The sequence below is a fragment of the Ascaphus truei genome, unplaced genomic scaffold, assembly GCF_040206685.1.
Source record: "Ascaphus truei isolate aAscTru1 unplaced genomic scaffold, aAscTru1.hap1 HAP1_SCAFFOLD_377, whole genome shotgun sequence".
Taxonomy (NCBI): domain Eukaryota; kingdom Metazoa; phylum Chordata; class Amphibia; order Anura; family Ascaphidae; genus Ascaphus; species Ascaphus truei.
The window spans coordinates 89,232-116,593 of record NW_027456708.1 but is presented as its reverse complement, the minus strand read 5'-3'; the positions used below and the strand labels follow the sequence as shown (position 1 = coordinate 116,593).

General features: G+C 56.2%; 1 protein-coding gene across 1 annotated transcript in view; it reads right to left on the bottom strand.

The window, feature by feature from the left end:
• The window catches only part of LOC142483865 (uncharacterized), a 207,538-nt gene that overhangs the window by 126,725 nt on the left and 53,451 nt on the right, over window positions 1-27,362 (bottom strand). The gene's annotated exons all lie outside the window — the stretch shown is intronic.

Genomic DNA, 27,362 nt, shown 5'->3' with positions numbered 1-27,362 from the left:
ACTTTCTCCAAGATCTTTTCCTGTGGCAGCTGCTAATATATATATTTTGGAATGAGAAGCAGTTACATTGTTTATTAATTGCCTTGACTGGTTGAAAGATGCATTTTCTGTCATGTTTATGGGAGTGTTGCAAGATTGTTCTGTCCTCATCTTTTCCATATTCTCATTTGGGTGTTTGAAATTCAGATGTGTGAGGAGGTAATCCTGACTGCTAAAAGCAACCTTGCAGTGCTGGGATGGGTGGGTTATTGGAGCTTGTCTTTGTACTAGATGAGACAAAAAAAGTCACTGTTACACAAACTGTCTTACAAAAGGTCATGCAGGAGAGGTAAGTTGGCACATCCCAAAAGTTCAGGAAGTAAACTGTAGATGTACATTGTAAAAATGAAGGGTTTAGCACAACATGTGCAGCATTAGGGCCGGGAGAGTAGATGTAGAGGATCATACATTTAAAGTGGATCCTAATATTTAACGATTTAAAAGGAAATCTCACTAGCTGCAAAACACCAATTAAAGTGGCAGAAATATTTTGATAGATAGTAAGTCGATAGTTTCAGTTGTGAAGGTATAATTAAAAAATATTTGTACAATGAATAGAATACGTGTCTCATTAGAAGCTCACATATCAGTCACCGGGTGTTCCTGTTACCGCACCATGTACCAGGTCTCTAATAGTTATAGGATGACCCAACTTTCTGCTAAATCTGCATTGTTAAATCAGGAACCAAATGCACAATTATTGTATTTTAACATATTTACACATACAATGGTGGTGGGGACAATGCAAACACAAAAACGTTGCAAAATCATGGAATGTGATTCCAAAAAAAGGAATGTGATTCCCTCCCTTTAAGGTGACATCCCAGCACCCAAAAAAAGGCATTCATCACATGGTACATAAACCAACTCCCTTCATTACCATAGCAGTTAGCCACTGAGGGTGTTATTAATGTATTGTAATATTGTTGATTTATTTATTACAGGGTTACCATTTATCACCAATGTGGATATCTGCCCCCCACCCCCCCACCATTGAGAGTTCCTTGTTATCCACAGTGATAATCAATGTATTTTGAATGTTCTTTTGGTTTTAAACGTGTATACATTTTTTGTTAATATTTAAAACCACATTTGTCTGATAGGGATATTGGGTATTCATCTAGAAGGGGGACAGAGGTAGGGGATGTGGGTGATGACGGTAGTTGCCCCAGGGAGGGTGGTTCGGCTTCCTGTGGGGGGAGGGAGGGGGAAGTGGTGCAGAGATGGGTTAACCCCTAAATTACCTTAGCGACTAGAATGGCAATGCTTTACTGGCCACTAACAAGGTCTAATAATTAGGGAAAGAGGAAGGGTAGGGGAAAGGGATATACTATATCTATACGCTGAGGTGCAATAGGGATAAATAGCATATGAAAAACAAAAGAAAAAGAGTCCCTACAGAATGCACTCACTGTCTTGTATGTAATGTAATAATTGGCACAAAGATAAAAACCTTTTAATTATAATTCTAAAAATAGTAGAAATAGAATTGGCAAAATAGAATCCGTGACCATTTCTAATAAACAGACAACACACTAAATAATAAACACACCAAAATAAAGAAGTATTAAACTGTATTAGTTCGATGTTCCTAATGGATACCTCTCATTCCATAGCTGAGGATAGTTTAAGGAAAAAGTTCCACATTGATAACGTTTATTACCTACTGGTGTAGGTTAATTCCAGAATTTAATATTCAATATTTATTCTTAAACTCCGGATTTAGTAATAAACCCGGGGCACTAGATCCCTAAATAGGGACAACCAAATAGGACAACTATTTACAAAAATATTTTAAAACTGCTTAAACTGCGTATAGCGTATCCACAATCTAGAAGCTCTAGATGTGAGGTCACAAACACACATGGGGCGTGTCTATTCCAAATACTGATAGCTGCTTGATCAGAGTTTAATCAGTTATTCCATCATGGAAATATAGTTGTGTTGGTGTGGTAAATCAGGTATATCCTGGTTTACCTATAGTTAGTAATCTGCCACACATACAATATATTGACGGGCAACATTAGTACCAATCAAATAAAAGTAGAATTTTAACCCAGGGAGTGTTAGGACCTGCTACAGTCATGCCTTGTAAGTGGCAGCAGGCTTAAGACACTTTTGCCAAAGGGTTAAACTAAATGACCCTTTTTCTCCAGAGAATATATAGGTATTGCACTGTGTATTTTTGTCACATTGGAAGTAGCTTTGGGCATCTTTGTCTGTTTTTTGTTGTAACCATGCTTTACTAGCCACTAAGGTGTCAAAGGGGGGTAGTTTAGTTTAATATTTATATTATCCCGTGTATATTAAACCGATGACTAGTTGACCCGTGTACTACTAAGGGGTTAATATGTACTGTAATGTATTTTAACATCTATTCCATGTTAGTTTAGCTCATCTTGCCTATGTATATAATGGGCAGTATATTAGCCATTATATACATAGGAAAGACAGGGCTAACACCAGCCAGGAGTAGGTGATAAAATATTTGCGGTATTTCTGCCGCTCACCCCGTTCCGATAAATATCCGAACTTGATGTATGGCAGTTTTTACTTGAAAATGTGGTTCTATGCCTGTTTTGTATCAGATATGATGCTTTTAACAGGTCCGAAAAAAAGTGCTTTATTATTGGCGCTACAACACTGATTCATTGCACGGTAATAAGGCACTTTTTTTAAGGCCGGTAATATGGCATTTTTGGTTACCGCAGCTTGATGCATCCGGCCCTTTGACTCAAGTCAGGTTTAGTGATATTAAGTTCTAGTTGACCTGTAATGGTGTAAGCAGATCTATCACTATTTGCAATTTAACATCAGTAATAAGACAATAGAGATGTAAAAACCATGTAACACACATATTCCTAGTTACCTTGTGCTGGCAGGTTACTGAGGCTTTGTCGCCGCTGCCTACTACAGCATCCGCCACGGACGAGAGCCCTCCCCTCAATGGCGCCGGCCCGCTGCGAGGGGGGGCCGCAGCGCTCGGGCGAGAGTTGCTCCTGCTCTCAATTCTATTCGCGTCGAGCGATACGGCACACCCCCGGCGGTTCAGCCAATGAGGGCGAACCTGCCGGGTGAAGTCATGGCCGCGCCCCGTCACTCCCCTGTCACGCCCCCGGTCTCTCTTCCTGCAGTGAGCTGCAGACCGGGGAATCGGCTGAACGCGCCGCCAATCTCGCGGCGCGCGTTACAGCGGCGTTACCGGGGCCTTAGCCTAACACACATATTCCTGATTACCTTGTGCTGGCGCGTTACTTTTCCACAGCGTGCCCTTTTGATACCAAGCTCTTGCCCATATATATCTCCATACCAGAGCAGGAGCTCTGTGTGTGGGAGGAGGTCTGTGCAGGTTCTGTAGTAGATTTTCCTGTGGTCCTGCAACGCCACAAGGTTCTGTTCTTCCTCGTTTCTCGCACAATTTACAAACCTAAAATTGGGACAGTTAGTGAGGTCTCAAAGTGAAAGGGACTGAAAGGGTTAAAATAAAAGCCAGGACCTCCATTTTGTCTGCTTGAACTTTTCCCTACGTTAAATGGTATATGTAAGCAGAAAAGAGACCTTCACATATGTAGGCAGTATTTTCCAGCTTCTGCTAATTGTTTTCAGTTATAGTAGAACATAGCCAAGGCTATAGATCAGTGATTCCCAGCCTTTTCTGTTTGGAGGAACCATTAAAGTATGTCGTAAAATTTCAGGGAACCCCTATCTGAATGACATGTTCGACAGGGGGTAAATCACAAAATAGACGTGTAAAGCAGTAGGGGTAATAAATAATAATTAACTCATACAGGCATACCCCGCATTAACGTACGCAATGGGACCGGAGCATGTATGTAAAGCGAAAATGTACTTAAAGTGAAGCACTACCTTTTTTCCACTTATTGACGCATGTACTGTACTGCAATCATCATATATGTGCATAACTGATGTAAATAATGCGTTTGTAACATGCTCTACAGTCTCCCCGCTTGCGCACAGCTTCGGTACAGGTAGGGAGCTGGTATTGCTGTTCAGGACGTGATGACAAGCGCATGCGTGAGCTGGCGTTTGCCTATTGGGCGATATGTACTTACTCGCGAGTGTACTTAAAGCGAGTGTCCTTAAAGCGGGGTATGCCTGTACTTTTGAATAAACAATGTGTATATATTTTGTAATGATTTTAGTTTAAACATCACCCTCCCTTTGCATCTCATATCACCCCCCCCCTGCATCTCACATCACCCCCCACGGATCGATCGATCTCTCTCTCTCCTTACTTCTCTCTCCACTCTCCTCTCCCGCTCTCTCCTCGCCCTCCTTTTCTCTCTCCTCGCCCTCCTTTTCTCTCTCCTCGCCCTCCTTTTCTCTCTCCTCGCCCTCCTTTTCTCTCTCCTCGCCCTCCTTTTCTCTCTCCTCGCCCTCCTTTTCTCTCTCCTCGCCCTCCTTTTCTCTCTCCTCGCCCTCCTTTTCTCTCTCCCCTCTCCCACCTTCTCCCTCCTCGCACACACTCTCTCTCTCTGTCTCTCACTCGCACACACTCTCTCTCTCTGTCTCTCACTCGCACACACTCTCTCTCTGTCTCTCACTCGCACACACTCTCCCTCTCTGTCTCTCACTCGCACACACTCTCCCTCTCTGTCTCTCACTCGCACACACTCTCCCTCTCTGTCTCTCACTCGCACACACTCTCCCTCTCTGTCTCTCACTCGCACACACTCTCCCTCTCTGTCTCTCACTCGCACACACTCTCCCTCTCTGTCTCTCTCTGGGTCACACTCTCCCTCTCTGTCTCTCTCTGGGTCACACTCCCTCTCTGGGTCACACTCCCTCTCTGGGTCACACTCCCTCTCTGGGTCACACTCCCTCTCTGGGTCACACTCCCTCTCTGGGTCACACTCCCTCTCTGGGTCACACTCCCTCTCTGGGTCACACTCCCTCTCTGGGTCACACACAGTACTCACACACTCTCACGCAAGCAACGTTTACAGCAGAAGCAACATCTCCTTCCTCTTGTGAGTGGAGTTTAGATCATATGGCTCATATTATCCATAGTGGTAGGAGTAGCACTGCAAGGTACATAGAACATTATGAGATAGGATCTAAGTCAGAGCGTTGTGCTTCCCAAGGTGAAGGCTCCAAAACGCTCTGACAGGAAATCGCATCCGACCTCTCCGATTAGCCTGCGCACCAGGGAGTGACGCTGGACATACCCAACATATGTTTCACCTGATAGGCTTCAATGGGACGGCCCCGGACGGCACGCGAACTAAGGCCAGGGAAAGCACTCGCTTTCCCTCAGCAGGCATCTGCATGGCTGGAGTCACCATAGGACTCAGCCTAAGGTTACATACGGGCAGCAGTGGTGCTGAACAAGGCTGTGAGGAGAACAGGAGTGAGGGGAGAGGTGCAAAGAGCTGCTGTGATCACATACTCATTGCCATTTACTTGAGTGGCTGTTACAGTGCAATTGACGCTATTGCACTTTAGTGAATCTAGTGTTTGGTAAACAGAGGAGGCAAAGTGGATAAAGAAAAATAACCATCTGTACCTGGGAGGCAAATAAAGGGAGTGGGAGGAAGGGGGATACAGAACACAAACAGCAATAGAAACACAGTAAGGCTAAGGCCCCGCTCCCAGAGTCAGCGCACCCGCACTGCTGACAGGCGGTGCGCTGAGATACACAGACCGCGATATGCGGTCTGTAGGGAGCGGGAGCCGGAGCGGGAGGTGGGAGGTTTGACAGGGAGGGGGGGCGTGGCTTGAGCGGAGGGACCCGCTACTCTCCCCCCCCCTCCCTCCACGGACTGCAGGAGGGAGCTGCTACTCTCCCCCCACTCCCTCAACGGGCTGCAGGAGGGACCCGCTACTCTCCTCCCCCCTCCACGGACTGCAGGAGGGAGCTGCTACTCTCCCCCCACTCCCTCCACTGGCTGCAGGAGGGACCCGCTACTCTCCCCCCCCCCCCCTCCCTCCCTCCCTCCACGGACTCGGCTGGAGCACTCATACATACACACATACACACACATACACAGGCAGGCACTCACGCACTCATACACACACACGCGCGCACACACATGCAGGCACTCACGCACTCACACACATACACAGACAGAGGCAGGCACTCAGGCACACACATACACACATACAGGCACGCACGCACTCAGACACACACACAGACAGGCACGCACCTGCTTTCACTCCACACTCCTCCCTGCTCCCGGAAGCCTCTCCTCCTCCCGAAGCCTCCCCTCCCCATTGGCTCACAGCCACACCACGTGACGCGTCAACGCTAGGAAACACCATTCTCTTGTGTCTCCTAGCGGCTGACGCGCCACAGCGTGTAGTCAGCTGTGCCGCCAGGGGGGACTGGGACCGACTCGGGAGGATTCCCCTGCTGGTGGGGAACTCGCTACATTGCCGCCCGCGCCAACGAGCGCAGCGGGACCGAGGCCTTGGAGAAACCATGTGAGACGGGTAACTCTTCTCTTGAGGGGGTATTGGGGAAATAATTTGACAAGCTGTTTGGGGGATAAAATAAATGAATATTTCTGTAACTTCAGCAGTTTCCGGGGGTTTTACAAGGATTTGGAAAGACAATAAGTGATGGTAATGGTCACAGAGTAATAGTCTGGAGAATATAGATTTGCCATTAGCTACCCAGTAAATTATGTAATGTAGTGGAGGTGACAGCAACCAAAGTTATCCATAATGTCAGGAGCTGCCTCTAATTAAATAAGGCTTTGAAAAAAATGGCCCTGCGTTCCTAAGACGGGGAAAGACATGTGTGGGGCGAGAGGAAAAGGCGCGCTTAGGATAGCTAGCCAGGAGAAAAGGCTGATTGTACAAACTCTTATGGGTTTGTAATCTCAGGATTTATTTAAACTGAAGCAGAGTAGGAAAATGGTATTTAAAGGGGCAGTCCCTCCTAGGAAGAACGTGAACCAACAACAATGGCATATTTAATAGGTTAAATGCAGCAAATTGTCAAATTAAAAATCCCGTTTAGCAAACAAAAAAACATAACATTTCCTTAGGAAACAAAGTAATTATAATGCCCTCATTAGTCAAACACAAATGTTCCTGGAGAAATACAGAACAGGATTTCTTTCACCATACACATTTATTTTAACCTTTGAGTGATGGAGGGGTCACGTGATCGCTCTCTCATGATGACAGAACGGACGGGGAGACCCCCTCCCTTCTATCCCACGTAGAGATAGATCCGTCCTGCCCTGCACAGGAGCACAGAATGACATCTCCCATAGGAAACCCAGCAGGATTACTATGACGTAGCCATTACATCATGGGGCCAGACGCAGTGACATAGCAACTACATCAAAAGGGCACCCAAAGGGTTAAATGCTGATTTTATCCTTTTCAGGGAAGTCTTGTACTCCAAGTGATTTCATGTTTTCCCGCCGCTAGGTTGGAATTAAAGCAGCAGTTCAAGCTGGTTTTAAAAAAAAAAATTCCCCTTCAATGCAAACACTGACAAGTGATTAACTAAGCTGCAGATCGATCCGTTCTCCTGTGATCAATCAGCGAAGATTCGGCTAGAGGGGTCACTAAATCCCTGTGTAATGCAGTCAGAGAAACATATATTTATATTCATACTAGCTGAGAGACCCGGCGTTGCCCGTGAGTAAAATTTCCCGCTCCCTTCTCTCCCCCTCTTTCTCTTTTCTCCCCCCCCCCCCCACCTCAGAGGGGAGGGACGGACGGACAGAAGGGGGGGGGGACAGGAGGGGGGGGCAGTGGACAGGAGGGGGGGAGGGACAGTGGACAGGAGAGGGGGATGGAGAGTGGACAGGAGGGGAGGGATGGACAGTGGACAGGAGTAGAGGGGGGACAGTGGACAGGAGGGGGGGGGGACAGTGGACAGGAGGGGGGAGACTGTGGACAGGAGGGGGGAGACTGTGGACAGGAGGGGGGAGACTGTGGACAGGAGGGGGGAGACTGTGGACAGGAGGGGGGAGACTGTGGACAGGAGGGGGGAGACTGTGGACAGGAGGGGGTGGGACAGTGGACAGGAGGGGGTGGGACAGTGGACAGGAGGGGGGAGACTGTGGACAGGAGGGGGGAGACTGTGGACAGGAGGGGGGAGACTGTGGACAGGAGGGGGTGGGACAGTGGACAGGAGGGGGGAGACTGTGGACAGGAGGGGGTGGGACAGTGGACAGGAGGGGGGGCAGTGGACAGGAGGGGGGGCAGTGGACAGGAGGGGGGGCAGTGGACAGGAGGGGGGGCAGTGGACAGGAGGGGGGAGACAGTGGACAAGAGGGGGGGACAGTGGACAGGAGGGGGGGGACAGTGGACAGGAGGGAGGGGACAGTGGACAGGAGAGGGGGACAGTGGACAGGAGAGGGGGACAGTGGACAGGAGGGGGGGACAGTGGACAGGAGGGGGGGGACAGTGGACAGGAGGGGGGGGACAGTGGACAGGAGGGGGGGGACAGTGGACAGGAGGGGGGGGACAGTGGACAGGAGGGGGGGGGACAGTGGACAGGAGGGGGGGGACAGTGGACAGGAGGGGGGGACAGTGGACAGGAGGGGGGGGACAGTGAACAGGAGGGACAGTGAACAGGAGGGGGGGGACAGTGGACAGGAGGGACAGTGGACGGGAGGGGGGGACAGTGGACAGGAGGGACAGTGGACAGGAGGGACAGTGGACAGGAGGGACAGTGGACAGGAGGGACAGTGGACAGGAGGGACAGTGGACAGGAGGGACGGACAGTGGACAGGAGGGGGGGGACAGTGGACAGGAGGGGGGGGACAGTGGACAGGAGGGGGGGGACAGTGGACAGGAGGGGGGGGACAGTGGACAGGAGGGGGGGGACAGTGGACAGGAGGGGGGGGACAGTGGACAGGAGGGGGGGGACAGTGGACAGGAGGGAGGGGACAGTGGACAGGAGGGAGGGGACAGTGGACAGGAGGGAAGGGAGGGACAGTGGACAGGAGGGGGGGGAGGGACAGTGGACAGGAGGGGGGGAATGGACAGTGGACAGGAGGGGAGGGGGGACAGTGGACAGGAGGGGGGAGACAGTGGACAGGAGGGGGGAGACAGTGGACAGGAGAGGGGAGACAGTGGACAGGAGGGGGGAGACAGTGGACAGGAGGGGGGAGACAGTGGACAGGAGGGGGTGGGGCAGTGGACAGGAGGGGGTGGGGCAGTGGACAGGAGGGGGTGGGGCAGTGGACAGGAGGGGGTGGGGCAGTGGACAGGAGGGGGTGGGGCAGTGGACAGGAGGGGGTGGGGCAGTGGACAGGAGGGGGTGGGGCAGTGGACAGGAGGGGGTGGGGCAGTGGACAGGAGGGGGTGGGGCAGTGGACAGGAGGGGGTGGGGCAGTGGACAGGAGGGGGTGGGGCAGTGGACAGGAGGGGGTGGGGCAGTGGACAGGAGGGGTGGGGGACAGTGGACAGGAGGGGTGGGGGACAGTGGACAGGAGGGGTGGGGGACAGTGGACATTAGGGGGGGACAGTGGAAAGGAGGGGGGGACAGTGGACAGGAGGGGGGGACAGTGGACAGGAGGGGGGGACAGTGGACAGGAGGGGGGGAAAGTGGACAGGAGGGGTGGGGGAAAGTGGACAGGAGGGGTGGGGGACAGTGGACAGGAGGGGGGGACAGTGGACAGGAGGGGGGGACAGTGGACAGGAGGGGGGGACAGTGGACAGGAGGGGGGGACAGTGGACAGGAGGGGGGGACAGTGGACAGGAGGGGGGGACAGTGGACAGGAGGGGGGGACAGTGGACAGGAGGGGGGGACAGTGGACAGGAGGGTGGACAGGAGGGGAGGGACGACAGTGGACAGGAGGGGGGGACGACAGTGGACAGGAGGGGGGGGACCGTGGACAGGAGGGGGGGACAGTGGACAGGAGGGGGGGGACAGTGGACAGGAGGGGGGGGACAGTGGACAGGAGGGGGGGGACAGTGGACAGGAGGGGGGGGACAGTGGACAGGAGGGGGGGACAGTGGACAGGAGGGGGGGACAGTGGACAGGAGGGGGGGACAGTGGACAAAAGGGTGGACAGGAGGGGGGGACAGTGGACAGGAGGGGGGGACAGTGGACAGGAGGGGGGGGACAGTGGACAGGAGGGGGGGACAGTGGACAGGAGGGGGGGGACAGTGGACAGGAGGGGGGGGACAGTGGACAGGAGGGGGGGGACAGTGGACAGGAGGGGGGGGACAGTGGACAGGAGGGGGGGGACAGTGGACAGGAGGGGGGGGGCAGTGGACAGGAGGGGGGGGGGCAGTGGACAGGAGGGGGGGGGGCAGTGGACAGGAGGGGGGGGACAGTGGACAGGAGGGGGGGGACAGTGGACAGGAGGGGGGGGACAGTGGACAGGAGGGGGGGACAGTGGACAGGAGGGGGGGACAGTGGACAGGAGGGGGGGGACAGTGGACAGGAGGGGGGACAGTGGACAGGAGGGACAGTGAACAGGAGGGGGGACAGTGGACAGGAGGGACAGTGGACAGGAGGGGGGGGACAGTGGACAGGAGGGGGGGACAGTGGACAGGAGGGGGGGACAGTGGACAGGAGGGGGGGGACAGTGGACAGGAGGGGGGGACAGTGGACAGGAGGGGGGGACAGTGGACAGGAGGGGGGGGACAGTGGACAGGAGGGGGGACAGTGGACAGGAGGGACAGTGAACAGGAGGGGGGACAGTGGACAGGAGGGACAGTGGACAGGAGGGGGGGGACAGTGGACAGGAGGGGGGGACAGTGGACAGGAGGGGGGGACAGTGGACAGGAGGGGGGGACAGTGGACAGGAGGGGGGGGGACAGTGGACAGGAGGGGGGGGACAGTGGACAGGAGGGGGGGGACAGTGGACAGGAGGGGGGGGGACAGTGGACAGGAGGGGGGGGGACAGTGGACAGGAGGGGGGGGGACAGTGGACAGGAGGGGGGGGACAGTGGACAGGAGGGGGGGGACAGTGGACAGGAGGGGGGGGGACAGTGGACAGGAGGGGGGGGGACAGTGGACAGGAGGGGGGGGGACAGTGGAAAGGAGGGACAGTGGACAGGAGGGACAGTGAACAGGAGGGGGGACAGTGGACAGGAGGGACAGTGGACAGGAGGGGGGGGACAGTGGACAGGAGGGGGGGGACAGTGGACAGGAGGGGGGGGGACAGTGGACAGGAGGGGGGGGGACAGTGGACAGGAGGGGGGGGGACAGTGGACAGGAGGGGGTGGGACAGTGGACAGGAGGGGGTGGGACAGTGGACAGGAGGGGGTGGGACAGTGGACAGGAGGGGGTGGGACAGTGGACAGGAGGGGGTGGGACAGTGGACAGGAGGGGGTGGGACAGTGGACAGGAGGGGGTGGGACAGTGGACAGGAGGGGGTGGGACAGTGGACAGGAGGGGTGGGACAGTGGACAGGAGGGGGTGGGACAGTGGACAGGAGGGGGTGGGACAGTGGACAGGAGGGGGTGGGACAGTGGACAGGAGGGGGTGGGACAGTGGACAGGAGGGGGTGGGACAGTGGACAGGAGGGGGTGGGACAGTGGACAGGAGGGGGTGGGACAGTGGACAGGAAGGGGTGGGACAGTGGACAGGAGGGGGTGGGACAGTGGACAGGAGGGGGTGGGACAGTGGACAGGAGGGGGTGGGACAGTGGACAGGAGGGGGTGGGACTGTGGACAGGAGGGGGTGGGACAGTGGACAGGAGGGGGTGGGACAGTGGACAGGAGGGGGTGGGACAGTGGACAGGAGGGGGTGGGACAGTGGACAGGAGGGGGTGGGACAGTGGACAGGAGGGGGTGGGACAGTGGACAGGAGGGGGGACAGTGGACAGGAGGGAAGGGAGGGACAGTGGACATGAGGGGGGGAATGGACAGTGGACAGGAGGGGGGAGACAGTGGACAGGAGGGGGGAGACAGTGGACAGGAGGGGGGAGACAGTGGACAGGAGGGGGGAGACAGTGGACAGGAGGGGGTGGGACAGTGGACAGGAGGGGGTGGGACAGTGGACAGGAGGGGGTGGGACAGTGGACAGGAGGGGGTGGGACAGTGGACAGGAGGGGGTGGGACAGTGGACAGGAGGGGGTGGGACAGTGGACAGGAGGGGGTGGGACAGTGGACAGGAGGGGGTGGGACAGTGGACAGGAGGGGGTGGGACAGTGGACAGGAGGGGGTGGGACAGTGGACAGGAGGGGGTGGGACAGTGGACAGGAGGGGTGGGGGACAGTGGACATTAGGGGGGACAGTGGAAAGGAGGGGGGGACAGTGGACAGGAGGGGTGGACAGGAGGGGGGGACAGTGGACAGGAGGGGGGGACAGTGGACAGGAGGGGGGGACAGTGGACAGGAGGGGGGGACAGTGGACAAAAGGGTGGACAAAAGGGGGGACAGTGGACAGGAGGGGGGGACAGTGGACAGGAGGGGGGGACAGTGGACAGGAGGGGGGGACAGTGGACAGGAGGGGGGGACAGTGGACAGGAGGGGGGGACAGTGGACAGGAGGGGGGGACAGTGGACAGGAGGGGGGGGGACAGTGGACAGGAGGGGGGGGGACAGTGGACAGGAGGGGGGGGGGACAGTGGACAGGAGGGGGGGACAGTGGACAGGAGGGGGGGGGGACAGTGGACAGGAGGGGGGAATGGACAGTGGACAGGAGGGGGGAATGGACAGTGGACAGGAGGGGAGGGGGGACAGTGGACAGGAGGGGAGGGGGGACAGTGGACAGGAGGGGAGGGGGGACAGTGGACAGGAGGGGGGAGACAGTGGACAGGAGGGGGGAGACAGTGGACAGGAGGGGGTGGGACAGTGGACAGGAGGGGGTGGGACAGTGGACAGGAGGGGGTGGGACAGTGGACAGGAGGGGGTGGGACAGTGGACAGGAGGGGGTGGGACAGTGGACAGGAGGGGGTGGGACAGTGGACAGGAGGGGGTGGGACAGTGGACAGGAGGGGGTGGGACAGTGGACAGGAGGGGGTGGGACAGTGGACAGGAGGGGGTGGGACAGTGGACAGGAGGGGGTGGGACAGTGGACAGGAGGGGGTGGGACAGTGGACAGGAGGGGGTGGGACAGTGGACAGGAGGGGGTGGGACAGTGGACAGGAGGGGGTGGGACAGTGGACAGGAGGGGGTGGGACAGTGGACAGGAGGGGGTGGGACAGTGGACAGGAGGGGGTGGGACAGTGGACAGGAGGGGGTGGGACAGTGGACAGGAGGGGTAGCGGACAGTGGACAGGAGGGGTAGCGGACAGTGGACAGGAGGGGTGGGGGACAGTGGACAGGAGGGGGGGACAGTGGACAGGAGGGGGGGACAGTGGACAGGAGGGGGGGACAGTGGACAGGAGGGGGGGGGACAGTGGACAGGAGGGGGGGGACAGTGGACAGGAGGGGGGGGACAGTGGACATGAGGGGGGGGACAGTGGACAGGAGGGGGGAGACAGTGGACAGGAGGGGGGAGACAGTGGACAGGAGGGGGTAGACAGTGGACAGGAGGGGGTAGACAGTGGACAGGAGGGGGTGGGACAGTGGACAGGAGGGGGTGGGACAGTGGACAGGAGGGGTGGGGGACAGTGGACAGGAGGGGTGGGGGACAGTGGACAGGAGGGGTGGGGGACAGTGGACAGGAGGGGTGGGGGATAGTGGACAGGAGGGGTGGGGGACAGTGGACAGGAGGGGTGGGGGACAGTGGACAGGAGGGGTGGGGGACAGTGGACAGGAGGGGTGGGGGACAGTGGACAGGAGGGGTGGGGGACAGTGGACAGGAGGGGTGGGGGACAGTGGACAGGAGGGGTGGGGGACAGTGGACAGGAGGGGTGGGGGACAGTGGACAGGAGGGGTGGGGGACAGTGGACAGGAGGGGTGGGGGACAGTGGACAGGAGGGGTGGGGGACAGTGGACAGGAGGGGTGGGGGACAGTGGACAGGAGGGGTGGGGGACAGTGGACAGGAGGGGTGGGGGACAGTGGACAGGAGGGGTGGGGGACAGTGGACAGGAGGGGTGGGGGACAGTGGACAGGAGGGGTGGGGGACAGTGGACAGGAGGGGACGACGACAGTGGACAGGAGGGGACGACGACAGTGGACAGGAGGGGACGACGACAGTGGACAGGAGGGGACGACGACAGTGGACAGGACGACAGTGGACAGGAGGGGGGGCAGTGGACAGGAGGGGAGGGACGACAGTGGACAGGAGGGGAGGGACGACAGTGGACAGGAGGGGAGGGACGACAGTGGACAGGAGGGGAGGGACGACAGTGGACAGGAGGGGAGGGACGACAGTGGACAGGAGGGGAGGGACGACAGTGGACAGGAGGGGAGGGACGACAGTGGACAGGAGGGGAGGGACGACAGTGGACAGGAGGGGAGGGACGACAGTGGACAGGAGGGGGACGACGACAGTGGACAGGAGGGGGGGACGACAGTGGACAGGAGGGGACGACGACAGTGGACAGGAGGGGACGACGACAGTGGACAGGAGGGGGGACGACAGTGGACAGGAGGGGGGACGACAGTGGACAGGAGGGGGGACGACAGTGGACAGGAGGGACGACAGTGGACAGGAGGGGGGGGACAGTGGACAGGAGGAGAGGGACGACAGTGGACAGGAGGGGAGGGACGACAGTGGACAGGAGGGGAGGGACGACAGTGGACAGGAGGGGAGGGACGACAGTGGACAGGAGGGGAGGGACGACAGTGGACAGGATGGGAGGGACGACAGTGGACAGGAGGGGAGGGACGACAGTGGACAGGAGGGGAGGGACGACAGTGGACAGGAGGGGGGGACGACAGTGGACAGGAGGGGGGGACGACAGTGGACAGGAGGGGACGACGACAGTGGACAGGACGGGACGACGACAGTGGACAGGAGGGGACGACGACAGTGGACGGGAGGGACGACAGTGGACAGGAGGGGGACGGACGACAGTGGACAGGAGGGGGACGGACGACAGTGGACAGGAGGGGGACGGACGACAGTGGACAGGAGGGGGACGACGACAGTGGACAGGAGGGGGACGACGACAGTGGACAGGAGGGGGGGACGACAGTGGACAGGAGGGGACGACGACAGTGGACAGGAGGGGGACGACGGTTGACAGGAGGGGGGGACGACAGTGGACAGGAGGGGGACGGACGACAGTGGACAGGAGGGGGATGGACGACAGTGGACAGGAGGGGGACGACGACAGTGGACAGGAGGGGGACGACGACAGTGGACAGGAGGGGGGGACGACAGTGGACAGGAGGGGACGACGACAGTGGACAGGAGGGGGACGACGGTTGACAGGAGGGGGGGACGACAGTGGACAGGAGGGGGACGACGGTTGACAGGAGGGGACGACGACAGTGGACAGGAGGGAGGGGACGACAGTGGACAGGAGGGAGGGGACGACAGTGGACAGGAGGGAGGGGACGACAGTGGACAGGAGGGAGGGGACGACAGTGGACAGGAGGGAGGGGACGACAGTGGACAGGAGGGAGGGGACGACAGTGTACAGGAGGGAGGGGACGACAGTGTACAGGAGGGAGTGGACGACAGTGGACAGGAGGGAGTGGACGACAGTGGACAGGAGGGAGTGGACGACAGTGGACAGGAGGGGGGACGACAGTGGACAGGAGGGACGACAGTGGACAGGAGGGGGGGGACAGTGGACAGGAGGGGAGGGACGACAGTGGACAGGAGGGGAGGGACGACAGTGGACAGGAGGGGAGGGACGACAGTGGACAGGAGGGGAGGGACGACAGTGGACAGGAGGGGAGGGACGACAGTGGACAGGATGGGAGGGACGACAGTGGACAGGAGGGGAGGGACGACAGTGGACAGGAGGGGAGGGACGACAGTGGACAGGAGGGGGGGACGACAGTGGACAGGAGGGGGGGACGACAGTGGACAGGAGGGGACGACGACAGTGGACAGGACGGGACGACGACAGTGGACAGGAGGGGACGACGACAGTGGACGGGAGGGACGACAGTGGACAGGAGGGGGACGGACGACAGTGGACAGGAGGGGGACGGACGACAGTGGACAGGAGGGGGACGGACGACAGTGGACAGGAGGGGGACGACGACAGTGGACAGGAGGGGGACGACGATAGTGGACAGGAGGGGGGGACGACAGTGGACAGGAGGGGACGACGACAGTGGACAGGAGGGGGACGACGGTTGACAGGAGGGGGGGACGACAGTGGACAGGAGGGGGACGGACGACAGTGGACAGGAGGGGGACGGACGACAGTGGACAGGAGGGGGACGGACGACAGTGGACAGGAGGGGGACGACGACAGTGGACAGGAGGGGGACGACGACAGTGGACAGGAGGGGGGGACGACAGTGGACAGGAGGGGACGACGACAGTGGACAGGAGGGGGACGACGGTTGACAGGAGGGGGGGACGACAGTGGACAGGAGGGGGACGACGGTTGACAGGAGGGGACGACGACAGTGGACAGGAGGGAGGGGACGACAGTGGACAGGAGGGAGGGGACGACAGTGGACAGGAGGGAGGGGACGACAGTGGACAGGAGGGAGGGGACGACAGTGGACAGGAGGGAGGGGACGACAGTGGACAGGAGGGAGGGGACGACAGTGTACAGGAGGGAGGGGACGACAGTGTACAGGAGGGAGTGGACGACAGTGGACAGGAGGGAGTGGACGACAGTGGACAGGAGGGAGTGGACGACAGTGGACAGGAGGGAGTGGACGACAGTGGACAGGAGGGAGGGGACGACAGTGGACAGGAGGGAGGGGACGACAGTGGACAGATGGGGGGGACAGTGGACAGATGGGGGGGACAGTCGACAGGATGGGGGGGACAGTCGACAGGATGGGGGGGACAGTCGACAGGATGGGGGGGTCAGTCGACAGGATGGGGGGGTCAGTCGACAGGAGGGGGGGACAGTGGACAGGACGGGGGGACACACTGTCACACAAACACACACCGTCACACTCAATCACCGTCAATCTCACATGTCTCAGCCCCGGCGCCCTTCTCTGGCGCAGTCCCCGCCCCCCGCAGATCCGTACGGTGCCTTTCTCGGGCGCAGGCCCCACCCCCCGCAGTTCTGTGTGGCGCCGCACCGTACGGATGAGGGGGGTGGTGCTGTACGGGTGAGTGGGGGGTGGTGTTGTACGGTGAGGGGCGGTGGTGTGGTACGGGTGAGGGGGGGGGGTGGTGTGGTATGGGTGAGGGGGGGTGGTGTGGTATGGGTGAGGGGGGGTGGTGTGGTACTGGTGAGGGGGGGTGGGCTGCCCCCTCCCGCCCGTCCATTCCGCCCCCTCCCGCCCGTCCGTTCCGCCCCCTCCCGGCCGTCCGTTCCGCCCCCTCCCGGCCGTCCGTTCAGCCCCCTCCCGGCCGTCCGTTCCGCACCCTCCCGGCCGTTCGTTCCGCACCCTCCCGGCCGGAGGCACAGGGGTGAGAGAGGGGAGGCGGGAGGTGGTGTGTGCGGTGCTGTGTGGAGGCTGGAGGCGCAGGGGTGTGAGGCGGCGGTTTGGGCGGGAGGTGGTGTGTGTGTGTTTGTGTGCGTGTGCGGCAGTTGAGGCTAGGCACTCGGCGCCGCGAGGCAGCTGCAGGCTGCCTGGCCACTGCCTGTCCCCCCCGCCGGGGAGGGAGGTGAGTGAGCGCCGGGGAGGGAGGTGAGTGTGATGGGGGGGGAGAGGACAGAGTGTGTGTGTGTGTGGGGCCGAGGGGGAAGAGAGTGGCAGTTGGGTGACGTCAGACTCACCAATCTGATTGGCCAGAGGTTGAGGACCAATCAGATTCACCGCAGCTAGTACCAACCTTTCGATTTTATATATTAAGATGCGTTCCACTGACGTGTGCTCGCTCCCGAGCCCTGGTCCTGTCTCATGGGGCTTCTCCAGCAGCAGAATCTCCCTGTCGAAGTAATTATTGTGACTTTAACTAGACTGGTTCCTAGGGTAAGGTCAGCCTCTACTATTAACCCAGATATATGCGGGTGGATATACCAGACACACAGGTTTAAATCTCTGTCACTCTGGCCCACGACTGCTATGGATTCTACTATTCTGTTTATCCCACTTAAGTCTACTCTATCATTAATAAGCTACTAGATAACACTTATGATCTAGCCTATGTGTCTATGTGTCTGCACTATCTATAATAGGAGTTACATCTTTTAATCCTATATCCCTAATGGTTTGTAGATTGCCTTGTTATCTTATGCCCTGATACTGTACATGTGTGTAATAATGCTGCTTTTGACTGAAAGCTCGTACCATTGAACCATCTTTTAACTTGCTCCTTTTCAGCTTTAACCCCTTTGTTTTGGCAGAAATATCATCTAAGAAAGAAAATATCAGCATGGCAGCTCCCAGCTCTTCAGACTAATTTATAGTCATTAAATATCCTTTATGGCACCAATATAGAGCGTACATGTTGCTTAATTTTACTGTTACTTAAGTGTAACTTATGCAATGTGACTTCTCACAGTTCAGTAAGTGTGCTGAGCTGTCCCTGTGTGACTATTTTGTTATTGGTTTTCCAGGCTGTTTGGCGACGTGACGTCATCAGTGTCCAAAGATGCTGCGATAACGTCAGCCTTCAACCAGGAAGTACTGAGGCTGCAGTGGCTGCCCGGCTGTAAACACAGGTGATGGGTATGAGGTGATTGTGTAACCCCTAGGGGTGTATATACTTGTTAGTGTCACTATTGCAGTAAGGTGTATGGTCTGAGGAGAGGACGTGTCTGTCCTGAAACGCCACGTGTTTGCATATACCTGCTCTGATGCTTTGAATACAAAGTAAGTTACTTACAGAAAAGGCTCCTGTGTGCTTCCTGCACCACTTTATTTCTTCATCTTCTCTTTCCCGGAAGTGGAGACACTGACTACATCCAGGTCACAGCTCTGTGTCCTACTGCGCATGCTCACACTAAGGGGATCATGGGAGTTGTAGTTTTTAGACTTCAAAACCGATCACGTGTCACATACTGTATTGATTAAGACCGTAACATTTCCCAGGCATTGTGCTAGGGAGAGATAGTTTCTGCTGCATGTAGATGTGTATACTTCTCCTGGTCCTGGTCATATATATATATATGTAGCCCTTTCTGTGAACGCCTACAATAAGGAAGTACTATGGTGCATGTACCTGTGTCCTCAGGAGCTCTGAGCCTCCGCTATTTGGGAGCCTGGGGTCATACCTTTATTCATCGCGGTGCAGCGCCTCCACTTGCCCAGGATCCCCATGATAGAGATTATACCCTGAGCAAGAACATCACAACAACATTATGCAACAGCAACCTTTTATATATCATGCATAAAGAACAAATGATCTGCAGAATAAACATATAACATTACACACACACACCGTGGCTCGGCCACACCTTATTAGGGATAATGTCCTATACATAGGTGGCTCTGCCACTCTCCCTAGGAGTATGTCTTATAACCAGTATAGGTATGGTACCATAGCATTTGCACGGTTGGCCCAATTAGTTAGTGGGAGGCGGGATCAGCGCCTGGTGACCGGTGTAGGTGCACTTGTAGACAATGATACCTTCCGGTCACTGCGATGACCATCACACTCCACGCAGGGTCCTAGCGTTGCTCCAGCCTTTCGCCGTCACTCCTTGCTGCAGCGCCGTCTGTATCCAATCCAAGATGGCGGCCGCAGCTCCGCAGCCAAAACCACACTAATGGGAAATGTCCCTACCAACTAGGGCCGTCCTTACAAAACAGCACCCTACGATGACAGGGGAATACTCCTCGGGCCGGGGGAATACCTTTCACCTAAGCGGACGGGTCACTGACCCTCCGCTCGCGCACATGAGGTTCCGCCAACCTCCTCCTTCACCTCCCTCTCTGCTCTGACCCACCGCCCACACGCATCCGGTTCCTCTATACAAAGTCTCGAATCCAATTGGTCCTCAGCCTCAGCTGACCCTCTCACAGTTCGGAGTTCAGAGTTCAAACCTCCTCCAAGTCTCTACAGATTGGTTACCCTTCGCGCGCTTCTCTCGCGCATGCGCAGCCCAACTTGTACGCAGTGACCTTGCTGGCAAAACAGGGACAATATGGCGCTGCCTAGGTGATTGACAGCGCGGAACCTTTATATATGTGCACATCCTTACATTCTCCCCTCTCCAGAATCCAACGTCCCCGCTGGACTACCTAACCCACATATATAACTATTTACACAACCCTCTCCCTCCTAGATTAGGTTACACATTTTATTAAACAGTACCATCATAGCTTGCATCCTATGCCGAGCCCATTGCTGAGCCTCATAATGGGGTGCCCCAAATTGATCATATGCCATTCGCATGGGAGGCTGACTGTTTCTTTGACTTCGCCGGGGTTGATTCTCCTCTGCTTCCTCTGCAGAGTGTCCAGTCTCAACTGGTACTTCCATCTCTACCCTTGAGGGGTATTCAGCATTAGTACAGTCTCTTTGGGGTGTGAAACATGGGCTTTGTGGGTCTAGAGGCTGACTCGCGGGAGTCAAATGATCAATGTTCGGGCCAAGAGGCTCTTTACCCGTAGCTCCTTCGGGAGATGCCTCCACGGCCGGAAGGCCCCTTTGAGAGGTTCCTTCCATTGGATCCTCAGAGGTGGCAATTTTTACAGTCTCTGGGCCATCCTCTGTGTGTTCAACTCCTCCATCTATGGGCGTGGCTGGGATTTCCAATTCGTCCGTCCCTACTTGAGGTATGGGAAGCAGATGATTCCTATGCCACACTTTCACGCGGCCTTCAGAATCCTTGATCCGGTACACAGGAAGACCAGGCATCTGTGACTCCACCTCATACACACCCTCCCGCCACCGGTCGGCCAATTTATGCTTCCCAGGAACACCTAAGTTGCGTAAGAGGACCGCATCTCCGGGGTGAATTTCCTTGTGACGTACTTTGTGATCGTAGCGCCTTTTATTTCCCGCATTCAATTGCGCAGTCGTCCGTTCAGCCAATTTATAGGCCAGCTGTAAACTGTCCCTTAGCCGCTGGACATATCGAAAGTGCGTCCTATTGGATACCCCATCGGTAGATATCCGCAGGCGCACATCCACCGGTAAACGGGCTTCTCTTCCGAACATCAAGAAATACGGGGTATACCCGGTGGACTCATGTCGGGTACAATTATACGCATGTACCAATGCCTCGACGTGTTTACTCCACTCCGTCTTTTTCGGGCTCGTCAAGGTTCCTAACATATCTAACAAAGTGCGATTGAACCGTTCAGGCAGAGCATCCCCTTCGGGGTGGTACGGGGTAGTACGCGACTTGGCAATGTTCAGTAGGGTGAGCAACTCCCGTATCAGTGTACTCTCAAAGTCCCTGCCCTGATCGGAGTGAAGACGATTTGGTAATCCATAGTGAATGAAATATTTCTCCCATAGTACTCGGGCCACCGTTACGGCCTTCTGGTCTTTCGTAGGGAACGCTTGGGCGTACCTAGTGTAGTGGTCAGTGATCACAAGAACATTACTAACTCCCCGACTGTCGGGCTCGATACAGAGAAAATCCATACACACCAAATCCATTGGACCCGAGCTTTTCAAGTGTGCCAAAGGAGCCGCCCTGGTGGGCAGTGTCTTTCGTTGTAAACAGCGATTACACCTCCGACAATGTTGCTCCACGGACTCCCTCATTCTCGGCCAATAGAACCTATCCTGTAGTAGCCCAAATGTCTTGTCAATGCCCAGGTGACCATGGTCATCGTGAAGGGCCCTGAGGACTAGGGTTCTCAAACGTTCCGGCAAAAACAACTGACGCCGATCGGGATGGTTATGATAGGATATCACCCGATATAACAAACAATTGTCCATTTCAAACTTCCCAAACTCATTTAGCAGGAGTTTCACCAAGTCTTTGGGGGCTCGCTTCAGTATAGAAGGGTTATCTTGTTGTACCGCTTGACGGGCTAACTCCACTATGGGGTCTTGTGTTTGATAATGCACTAGGTCCCTCCACGAGATGATATTATCTTCAGTGATGTTCATCCCTTCTCGACCTTGATAGGCCACAGGAATAGCCCGCGAATTACATCCCAACGAGTCAACAATCCGCAATTCCGAGAATGCTACGTGGTCGTCGACTACCGCAGCCACGGAACAGAGGGCACGAATCCCGGGACCCGGTATCTCTTCCCAAACTTCCTCATCAGGGGTGGATTGAAGGCCCGGTCGACGAGACAGGGCGTCGGCACCTATGTTGGTGGGTCCGGGTTTGTATTTAAGGTTGAACCTGTAGTTGGCTAGAGCAGCTAACCAACGGTGTCCCGTGGCGTCTAATTTGGCAGACGTATTTATATAGGTCATGGGATTGTTGTCCGTACGTACTTCGAACTGCACCCCATATAGGTAGTCATGCAGCTTATCCACCACAGCCCATTTTAACGCCAAAAATTCCAGTTTATGGACCGGGTAATTCTGTTCGCTAGGGGTCAAGCTTCGGCTCGCATAGGCCACCGGACGTAGCCCGGTCTCATACTTCTGATGCAAGACCGCTCCTAATCCGCTAAGGCTAGCATCGACATGTAGGACATATTCTCGTTCTGGGTCCGCATAGGCCAAGACGGGAGCCTGAGTGAGGCTGGCCTTTAAGTTCTTGAAGGCCTGTTCACATTCTGGAGTCCAGGTCTCCCCAAAGGGCGTCTGTGCCGTGATGCTTTTCCTCCCGATTTCTCCCGGGTATACTTTTAGAAGATCATTCAGTCGCTTGGCCTTGCTGGAATAGCTCTCAACGAACCGTCGATAGTAGCCACAAAATCCCAAGAAGGACCGCAACTCTTGGACATTGAGAGGCCTAGGCCAATTCACCACCGCCTCTATCTTCCCTGGGTCGGTGGATACTCCATCAGCCGACACAATATGACCCACATACGTCACAGAGGATCGACAGAACTTGCATTTGTCCAGGGACAGTTTGAGACCCTCCCCTTGAAGCCTATCCAGCACCTTCATCAGCCTCTCGGAGTGCTCCTCTAGAGTCCGCCCGAACACGATGATATCGTCCAGATACACTAAGCACTCTCGCGGGTTAAGGTCTCCGAGGGTTTTTTCCATTAGTCTCTGGAACGTGGCCGGGGCACCGCAGATCCCTTGAGGCATGCGGGTAAATTGGTAAAACCCTAATGGACAGATGAAGGCCGTTTTTTCTTGGTCTTCCTGGCCCATGGGCACTTGGTAATATCCGGACCTGAGGTCGAGCACACTGAACCATTGGCTTCCCGTCAAAGCGTTCAGGAGGTCCTCGATTCGGGGCAGTGTATACTGGTCGGGGATAGTACGGGTATTCAGGGTTCTGTAATCCACACATAGACGGACCGTCCCATTCTTCTTGCGGACTACCACGATGGGTGAGGCGTAAGGGCTCCGAGATTCCTGCACGATGCCAGCCGTTTCCATCTCGGCGAGTAATCTCCTCACTTCCTCAACATCCCTGGGGGCAAGCCGCCGGGAGCGCTCCCGGAAGGGGGTAGCGTCGCTCATTCGGATGGTATGGTGGGCACTGCGACTGCACCCCACGTCCATATCACTGGTGGAGAACACATTTCTTCGGTCGTGAAGCTCGTTCTGCATTCTCTCCCTCCATTCATCCGGGAGTGGTGAGTCGCCGAAGTCAAATTCCAATACTGAATCAACGATAGTAGGTGAACACCTTGATTGTCTCGTCGGAACCTTCTCTTCGGGAGTCACGGGGTAGATCCTTCCCAGCGTCTGCCGCCGGTCAATAGTCATGGGGTACGGGGATATATTCTGCACGTACACCCAGGTGCGATCCGGAATCTTCCCGGGCCATTCCTTAACAGAGGCCAGTACTTTGTAGCCCAACCGTTGTTCGTCTTGGGCCACGCTCTCCACGGTGAAGAGTTGATCCTCTAACCGTCGTCGGGGGTAATGGCAAGCGGCGACCATCATTCGTCCTTCCCCCGGGGGAATTTGGGTCAGCCCCCATTCTTGGCTGTAAAGGACGCCATACTCTTCTTCGGTCGCAATTTTACCGCAGACCTCTTGGAGGGCGGGACAGGCCGCTAGGGCCAGCAGTGGGGCTTCTCCTGCTTCCTGCAAAAACTGGCGGAATACCGCGCGCACAATGTCAGCGTTGGTCCCCAAGAAGATTGGGGCGCTGGGGTGGTCCTGAGGCTCGGGGCACACTAAGGCCTCCACTTCCATGGGGTGATGTTTACCAGTATTCAGCTGGAGAATATCTAACTGCACCTTCACTACTCCGTCTATGGGGTAATCTTCATGACTCAATCCCCGTAGTCGCAAGGCATCCGCAGATAGCAACGGTAGTTGGTGTAGGTGTTGGTCGTAGAAGGGCCGGTACACGATGGTCACTTGGGATCCCGTATCCAATAATGCGGCGGCGTAGATGCCCTCAATAACCACTCGAATAATGGAGGCGGGGCCAATTCGGGGGCTCGGAGAGGATGGCAACACCTTTTCATCCTCCAGGGGTTGGCACGGCATCGATTGCGCCGGTCGGGACGACGTCCTCCGCGAGGTGGGGCAGTGGGCCCGTAAATGTCCCATCTTTCCACATGCGTAACACTGCATTTGGCTGAGGTAAGCCTCGTCTCTCCTGGTTGGGGGACTTCGCCCAGTCGGGGGACGAGGTCTGGGTGTCACTGGGGTAGGGACATCCTCGGGATCGGGATCCCCAGGTTCGGGCACATCGGGCTTTGGGTCCACTTTCTTGGCTTCTTTACCCCCGGGCGGTGGCTTCTTCCCGGTGGCTAAGTCACGCCCTAACAACACCATCTCGTGCGCTTGGACCCGATCCATTAAGTCGTGAAACGACAGGGCTTGTCCGGGCGTTATGCAGCTACTGACCCGCACCGACACGGGGTGTAGGGGTAGGAGGCCCCTCAGCAACTGAGTGGTACGTATTCCGTTGGCTTCTTTCCGTGGCAACACGCCTTTCCTCACCATATTCCAGAGATCCAGGTGTAGTCGCCTGAGAAAATCGGATACCATCTCCCCTTCCTTCTGGGCTAACGCATGAAATTTCAACATCAAAGTGTACATGTCCACCGGAGCTCCATACGCCTTGGTTAGGCAGTAGATGAGATCTGCCGCATCAGCTTCCGGGTTGTCGTCTCGGTAGTAGTGCACCATGTGGGACGCGGGGGGCCGTAAGCACTCGACGATGCGTTGTCTGCGGACCGCGTCCGTGCAGGTCCATTCAGGTAGTACCTGTTCGGTATGATCCAGCCAGTCCTCTATCCCTACTTCCCCTTGGGGCGTGGGTTTCTCCCCGGAGAAGGCCTTTAACTTCCTGTACTGGAGCGACTGGGTGGTATTGTGGATAGCGGCAGCTAAGGCGGGCAAAGAGGTGTCTCCCGGTAAGCTATCCCCGACAGCGGGGTAAGCGTCCAATCTTGATAGGCTAAGTCGGTTGAGGCTAGCCTGCAGGCCGGACGGGGTAGATGAGGAGCCTAGGCTCAGGGCTGCGGGCCAGTGAGGGTGCAGGCCACGGTCAGGGGAGTGGTCGGGGCCTCCCGTCGCGGCGCCAACGGTGGGGGTATACTCTCTCCGGGGGGTGGAAGTGGCCAGGGGCGCAGGGGTGTCCGCCTGGACTATGGGACAGCGCACCCCCGGGGCCTCGGGCAGCAGCAGTATACGGGGCAAAGCCTCGGGGCATATATCTTGTTCAGTGGCATACAAGATCCGGCGCCAGGTCTGGTCGCGGTCATAAAAATGGTCTTGTACTTGGGCATTGTCCAGGAGAGGAAGCTTTCGGACCTGCTCGGTCACTGTGCCTAACGAGATCATGGCGGGGACATGGCCCAGCGCGAAAACACGGTTCAAGGGAATCCCGCGCCGTTGGGCCCACTTGCGCACCTCGAGCGCCGAGGGCACCGACATGATGTGGGTTGGCTGCACAATAGAGACAAAACAAAAAAAATGTGGGGGCACCCCAGGTCTAAGATCTCAGCAGCGCCTCCAAATGTAGCCCTTTTTGTGAACGCCTACAATAAGGAACTACTATGGTGCATGTACCTGTGTCCTCAGGAGCTCTGAGCCTCCGCTATTTGGGAGCCTGGGGTCATACCTTTATTCATCGCGGTGCAGCGCCTCCACTTGCCCAGGATCCCCATGATAGAGATTATACCCTGAGCAAGAACATCACAACAACATTATGCAACAGCAACCTTTTATATATCATGCATAAAGAACAAATGATCTGCAGAATAAACATATAACATTACACACACACACCGTGGCTCGGCCACACCTTATTAGGGATAATGTCCTATACATAGGTGGCTCTGCCACTCTCCCTAGGAGTATGTCTTATAACCAGTATAGGTATGGTACCATAGGATTTGCACGGTTGGCCCAATTAGTTAGTGGGAGGCGGGATCAGCGCCTGGTGACTGGTGTAGGTGCACTTGTAGACAATGATACCTTCCGGTCACTGCGATGACCATCACACTCCACGCAGGGTCCTAGCATTGCTCCAGCCTTTCGCCGTCACTCCTTGCTGCAGCGCCGTCTGTATCCAATCCAAGATGGCGGCCGCAGCTCCGCAGCCAAAACCACACTAATGGGAAATGTCCCTACCAACTAGGGCCGTCCTTACAAAACAGCACCCTACGATGACAGGGGAATACTCCTCGGGCCGGGGGAATACCTTTCACCTAAGCGGACGGGTCACTGACCCTCCGCTCGCGCACATGAGGTTCCGCCAACCTCCTCCTTCACCTCCCTCTCTGCTCTGACCCACCGCCCACACGCATCCGGTTCCTCTATACAAAGTCTCGAATCCGATTGGTCCTCAGCCTCAGCTGACCCTCTCACAGTTCGGAGTTCAGAGTTCAAACCTCCTCCAAGTCTCTACAGATTGGTTACCCTTCGCGCGCTTCTCTCGCGCATGCGCAGCCCAACTTGTACGCAGTGACCTTGCTGGCAAAACAGGGACAATATGGCGCTGCCTAGGTGATTGACAGCGCGGAACCTTTATATATGTGCACATCCTTACATATATATATATATATATCAGTAAAGCTGCTTCAGTTCCTCCCTTTTGGCCAATGTTGATATGAAGGAGGTAACCTGGATATGACATAACCCCTGAGGCTGTAACACAACTAAAGTACCACACACACCTAAAGTCTCCAGTCTCTCTCCCCCTCCCAGCGCATCTCAGACAGCTGTGCTGCCTCTCCCAGCATGGTCATGATACACAGCATTTGTGTTTATATACTATAGTGGTATTGCACTTACTCCTAAAAGCTACAATTATATCTCCTAAGCACACTGATACATACTGCACTCTAAGTGAGTACCTCTCTGCCTATGTTATGTACCTACCTTGTGCATAGAGATCAGTGCCTCATTATCTTCATTAGTAGTAACTAATTCAAGTGTTCCTCTTTGCGTTGATCCGTAAACGGGGTGACTCCTCCATACATATGAGTAACATC